This window comes from Molothrus aeneus, chromosome 14, assembly GCF_037042795.1.
Source record: "Molothrus aeneus isolate 106 chromosome 14, BPBGC_Maene_1.0, whole genome shotgun sequence".
NCBI classification, from domain to species: Eukaryota; Metazoa; Chordata; class Aves; order Passeriformes; family Icteridae; genus Molothrus; species Molothrus aeneus.
Window position 1 is genome coordinate 14534077 of NC_089659.1, and position 6716 is coordinate 14540792.

General features: G+C 43.3%; 1 long non-coding RNA gene across 1 annotated transcript; it reads left to right on the forward strand.

Annotated features, from left to right (window-relative positions):
- The first annotated feature begins 858 nt into the window (after nt 1-858).
- LOC136562733 (uncharacterized) lies at nt 859-6230 on the forward strand. The gene is made up of 3 exons (XR_010784550.1): nt 859-2213; nt 5203-5336; nt 6120-6230. It is a non-coding gene; the product is annotated as an uncharacterized lncRNA (long non-coding RNA).
- Nucleotides 6231-6716: the final 486 nt, after the last annotated feature.

Sequence of the window (6716 nt, forward strand, 5' to 3'; positions counted from 1 at the left end):
TCAGAACCTTGGAAAAGCTTTAAGGCAGCTATGCTGTGGATGCATAGCTCTCCAGAGAAACTTTGGGACTGCTCCCACAAGAAGCCTCGGGGAACGCTCTGCGGCTCTGGAAAATGCAGCTCCTTTCTGGTGAGCGAATTTTCCAGGGGAGAATAGGGGAGCACCTCCTGCCCGAGGGGCCCTATTCAAAGTGAAGAGACCAGCCTGCCTGATTTTGCCAGCAACAGCTTCGATTTTGGTGAGGTTTTTTGCTCCTTGGGGAACAGAAGCTCAAATTCCGTCTCTGCTGTGAGACTTGTTCCTTTTTGCTTTTTTTTGCGGGGGGGGGGAGAGCTCTCGGTGCGCGGGGCGGGCGGGAGGCGCTGCTCTCTCTCGGTGCGCGGGGCGGGCGCGGGGCGCTGCTCTCTCTCGGTGCGCGGGGCGGTTGCGGTTTCTGCTCTCTCTCGGTGCGCGGGGCGGTTGCGGTTTCTGCTCTCTCGGTGCGCGGGGCGGGCGCGGGGCGCTGCTCTCTCTCGGTGCGCGGGGCGCTGCTCTCTCTCGGTGCGCGGGGCGGGCGGGGGGCGCTGCTCTCTCTCGGTGCGCGGGGCGCTGCTCTCGGTGCGCGGGGCGGTTGCGGTTTCTGCTCTCGGTGCGCGGGGCGGGCGCGGGGCGCTGCTCTCTCTCGGTGCGCGGGTGGAGCTGCTCTCGGTGCGGGGGGGTTTCTGCTCGCTCTCGGGGCGGGGGGCGCTGCTCCCTACACGCGGCGCAGGGGGGCCCCGGTTTCGCTTTGCCGCGCGGTGCCCGGGGGCTGCTCTCTCCACGTGGCGCGGCGGGGCTGCGTTCGCGGGCGGGGAAGGCTTTGTCTGTCTCTCCACGCGGCCGGGGCGGGTCCCCATTCCCTGCTGCTGCTGCCGCGGCAATTTTAAAAGCAGTATATACAGCTGCATTGTGAAAGCTTTCGTCTGATGCTTATCGCTTTTTAACCGTGGTCTTTTTAGAAATCGGTAGCTGATTTCGGCTTTGGAATCGGTCGGCGGGATTTTTTTTCTGTATCATTTACATCTAATATGGGCTCGAAGTTGAGCACAGCACAAAAAGGAGTGTATTATCATATTGTTGGAATTTTAGTTAGTGCAAATGTAAAGTTCTCTAAAGGAAAATTGAAACAGTTTATAAGGTGGCTTTTTCTACACTTCCCACAAACTTCTCCTGAGGAAGTCCACAATATTCAATTTTGGGATAAAGTAGGGCATGAATTCCCAGTCTGGGAATACTTCAGCTAAATTTGTGTTCTGGAGTTTACAAATTCGTACAAAGGGGATTGGAGAAAAAGCCAATTATCAAGCCATGTACCTCTGCTCTCCCTGTGTCTCCCCCTTCCAGCCCTAAACCTCTTACCCCAAAACTTGGTATTTTAAAGAGAGCAAATTCTGATTATGTGCTGGGAAATCGACCCCCTGAGCTCTTTAAAATGCCTGAGTTCCCTTGTCCACAAGGCCCTGGCCAGACCGCGTGGAATATTCTCCAAAACCCTGTGTCTCCCAGAGCACGTGTTAGCCTTTCAGAGAGCAGTGATGCCCAAAACGGCCCCCAGTCCCTAGGGGGTACCCAAGATGGAGGATGCCACGTGGCACCCTCTCAAACCTGGTCATCTTCTTCCCAAGATGCCCCTAAGCATCCCAAAATTCCTTCCCCATCCCCCTCCCCTCCTGTTCCTCGTGACACCTTCCCTCCCCCTCCCTTACCTGCTATACCCTCAGCTCTGCCCCTCTACTCCTCCCAGGGGGGCGTCTGCCGATGTGACGTCACCAGGTGTCCCCTCCCCCTGTTCCCACGGTGGGGACACACCCACTGCACGTCCCCAAACCTGTGTCTGTTATCTCAAATATTTCCCATTCAAGGGATACAGTGCAGGAAGCTGTAGACCCAATACAGGGTCCCACTTTGTCTGTCATTCGCTCCTGTTCCAAGCCCGCGGTAATGTTACTATTTCTGTTACTATTTCTGTAAGTGAATCAGATGCTTCAAAGACTACATCTGCTGGTCCACTGTTGAGAGTTAAACAAAATAACCTTTGTTATGATTTAGGTGAACGTATGTTAACCACATCTTCTGTCAATGAGCCTTACAGGTTGCAGCTGACAGAATCACTCCATCTGAAACTGTCACAGACACGGACTGGCATTTTGTCTCTGTCAACCCAGATCAGAAGGGCACTTTGCACCGAATTCGTTGTAAGTACGTCGTCATCGGGGACACCAAACACACACTACATGAGATTGAAATTGCTCCAGGAATGACAACACCAGATCCTGAGCAATTCCTTCTTGGGCTGCACTGTTTCCACCCACCCCTGTTACTTCCTAAAGGACAAATTGTTGCACAAGCTGTCCCTGTGCTGTTTTTGCCTAAAGGCACGGAAAAACAAGGGCCCACAGTCACCCAGGTCCAAGTTATTGGGAAAGACAAACCCAAATTATGGTGTAATATCCGTGGGAGTGGGCAGTCAAAAAGCATTGAGATGCTTGTAGACACGGGTGCAGACTGCACAGTGATCCCAGCACAAGACTGGCCTGCACATTGGCCTTTGCAAAACGTTGCTGGTCACGTTCAAGGTGTAGGAGGCCTGCAATTGGTGAGACAATCCAAGAACATCATCCAAATTGAAGAACCAAACAGACAATTGGCAAATATCTGTCCATTTGTGTTACATTATTGGGAACCTTTGTTAGGGAGAGATTCAATGGCCCAGTGGGGTGTCACAATCGATATTCCAGACTCCCCACAGGATTTTTGTACAGCAGCCATTGAACAACAGTGCCTCACCCAAAAACTGAAGTGGAAAACAGACAAACCAGTTGAGGTGAAACAGTGACTGCTCAGTAAACAAAAAATAAAGGCGCTTTAGGAGCTAGTGGAGGACCAACTGAAAAAGGGTCACATTGTGGAGACCACATGCCAAAATGCAAAGCTGTGTCCAGTATCTAAAAGTACCTCTAAACTGAATTAGGCAAAGTTTGAAAAAAAGCATATTTATGACTAGATGAAAGACATGCTGCTTCTGAAAGATTATTTTTTTAAAAAATAAATACTTTATTTTTGTAAAGCACTTCATTATGGAATGTGATTATACCTTTGGATTTTACTAGGATTCTCTTTGTTCAGAGTAGTTTAACTCACATTCAGAATGGGAAAAGCTGCTTTTCTTTTCTGTCTGATAAGAATGTTTCCACCAGAAGTGAGCCAGGGTTGCTGCTGGGCTGAGATTGAGTTTTCCTTCATGTTTACTTCTTTGTGTAGGCAAACCCTGGGCGATTGCGTCACACAGGAAGTCTGGGGAGTTACTCCAGATTTATGCTGATGTAACAGGACACAAGAGAAATATTTTGACTTTCTGTCCCAAGCAGATGTAATACTGTTAAGTGACAGCTCCAGCAGGAACAGATTTAGGAAGTACTGTTTTAAAGGCTTTTTAAAGGAGAATGTTTTAAAGAAGGGTTGGAAATAGCAGAAATAGGAATCATGTTCTTTCTTCAGGTTTAAATAATGCCTGAGTAGTGCATTACAAATCCATGCTGCTTATAATGCTGGAATACTATCCAGTGGCCTCTGTTTCCCCAGTTTTATTGTTGACTTATCTATTTAAATTTAGACTAAAGGGGGAAAGACCAATGCTAGTACTGATCCAAGATGTGGGTACTCCTCGTCTGTCTGGACTTGTGGTAGGCTGCCTATCCTTGGCTTGTGATCTTCCTGTTCTACTGCTAAAGTACTGAAAGAAAAATATTTGTATTCCTGGAGGAACTGAGAGAGACCTTATAAATATGCTAAAAGGCATCAGGGCAGTTTGAAAGCTCTTTGTAAAAAGTAAAACAGAAATGTGGACTTCATTCTCTCCGCCAGTGTAGTAAATTTCATCAAACTTCCCATTAGTACCATGCTGTGTTTCCCAAGAAGAGAAATGCCATAATGTTCATCCTATTCAATTTTTAAAAATATCTCTCTCTCTGTCTCCTGTTTTAAAGCACTATTGAGAAGACTGGACAAAATTAAACACAGCAATTCAAAAGTCAGATCCATTAGCCAAGATGGAATTGGACTTTCTGCTAAAGGAAGAATGATGAAAAGTATTGACAGAATGAACAGGCTGAGGCTTTCTTTAATCTAAATATTGCAGTTTCTTTGTATCACATATTTCCTGGATAAATTTCACTGAATAGAATTTATTTTTTTCTGGCCTAATGTTTTCATTTCTTCAATAGCCTTATGCTCCTTTTTGTATAATGCATGTGATATATTAAATAATTCTATTCTGTTTTCTAATCAGTATTTGTTAGCTTCCAGGAGTCAGATCTTATTGCTAGGCAACTAAATCAGAAATCTCCATCTCTGTATGAAGCAGTTTGCTGTATCCATGCTGATCCTGTGCTTATCTATACCTACATCTGTAAAATTACCTAAGTGCAGCTGTAATCGTCAAATGTAAACATGCTGTGTATCTTACCCATATGGAATTTATCTTGAAACTGAGTTGTTAATAATCAAAACAGCTTGGAAAAAGGCACAGATTTTCCCCTCCCCCTTTTTAGACATATTTTCCTCACATGTACCTATCTTTAAGAGCAGCCTTAGTGCTGAAAATTATTTCTTTCTTTTGGACTAAAAGAAATAGAGATTTATTTATTAATCACTGCGATTTTTTTACATCAGGATACTTCCTTAATTTAATGAATGCTTCTGTGAGATTTTGATTAGGGAATGGAAAATGTAAGAATTAATTCCCTGCAGGTTTTTGTATTCTCTTCAATTCTCAATCTGATTTTCTGGATCTTTCTGCATGTTCACATGTACTCAGCAGCTGAGCAACTATGGTTTAAAAAAAAGTCACTGAAAAATACCAAAACTTGAGCATTTTCAATTTGTTCATCTTAGTCTTACTGGTACTGCTCACTAGTTTGTAGAAGCATTTTGTCCTAGTTGTGTATTTCTTGCACCAAGGCACATTTTGAATGATGCACGCATTATGTGAGCATTGCGATTAATCTTATGAATAAATTACTTTAAATAAAGTGTCTACTACTTGTATTTAGGCTATGACAGAAAGACTTTTGTGTACAGCATCCTGCTTTTTCTTTGTGTCATATTACTTTTAATAACTTTTCTTTTTCTGTCAAAACTTAGTGTTCTTTATAATGCTGATGTAGTATATTTTTGTGTACTTAGGGCTGCACGAGTGTTAGTCTTCTGCCAGCTCATTAAGTTGGAGGGGATAATCTCCCAGCCAAAGGAAGATATTGAAACTGAAGAAGCAGCCTTGAGGATTTTGGTCATGGTGCTGAGTACCTGGTTCACTGGAGGTCAGCAGTGCACTGTCTTGTCTTAGCTCTCAGTGTAGTGCTTCACAATATTAACCAAAACTAGGATAGAAAAATAACCCTGCTTTGTTTTCAGCAGAGTCAACAGGTCTGTCTTCATACTTGATCTGAGTCTGTGCATATTCATCTATCTGTACAGGAATGTGTATCTCACCCTGTGGAAACCAGCAGATACAAGTGAAGCTTCACCCCTTGCTCATTTGAGCTTTTACTGTCTCAGGGGCTTACATTGGACATGGATTATTTATAACAACACAGGTTTACAAGGCGGCTGGATAGTAGCAGAAAGAAAATTTTCCAATACACACATCTCATTTGTTAAAAGTTTACTTGCAGATCTTGCTTCTTAATATGTCCACTGAATTAGAAACTTGGACTTATGACACAATGCAGGGCTTTCTTCTGGTATGGAATTGAAGTTTGACCTGAACTTCAGTTTAGGACTTTTAAATGGATTCATTCTTCAATTTAAAACGAATGAAAAGGATCACACAGCAAATTATTAGGGAAATTAAAAGAACTGTTTTCTGTGGAATACTCAGTAATTAGTCCATCCCTCTGCCTTGAATGCATCCAGTACTATTAAAAGTAATTACACTAATCATCACAGCATTTAGGCATAGATTACATTCATAAACAATAAAGAAAATGCTGTTCTAGCATGCCAGTGAAGTCTGCTTTGACAAGTTAATCCAGTATTAATTAAACAATGGTAATAAAATATTTAATTGCACTTCAAGATTTCTATTTCTGTCATCCAACCAGGCGAAAAATTCTGAACTCAACATATGTCAAGCAATGAAAATGCCTCAAGCACATCAAATACCAGCCCATTATACAGATAAATGGAAGAAACTGAGCTGCAATGTTCACAGGTATGAAATATTTGATTCCTTTTCTGTTCTTTGAGTCTGAAGCAAAAGGGAACTAGCCCTCTCCTCCCCCAACCCAGCCCTGTTTGTTTCTGAGGAATGTTAATCAGCTTCCTAGTGCCAGCAGGCTACAATCACCAACTACTAATTAGTTTTAGATAATGATATTGGTAATGAGGCTTTAGTTTCTCAGAGGCACCAGACTGAGCTTGACTCAAGTTTATTTAGTTATTTATTAAGAATGTTATTGTGCAGTATGAACAGTTTGAGCATGTTTAATGCCAAATATTTGTATTTCATTTAATAGTATCACACACCATTTCAAAACAGGTTTTGCTGATAGAGCAGCTGATTTTAAATTAACTTTCCATTTAACAGTGACAGTATTTGTCTCCTTGTTACTCCAATTGTTTGATTACTCTCTAGGACATGTTTACTACTCAGGCAATTATCTAATTACCTGAGGTAAGAACACATAATTGGGGCAGTT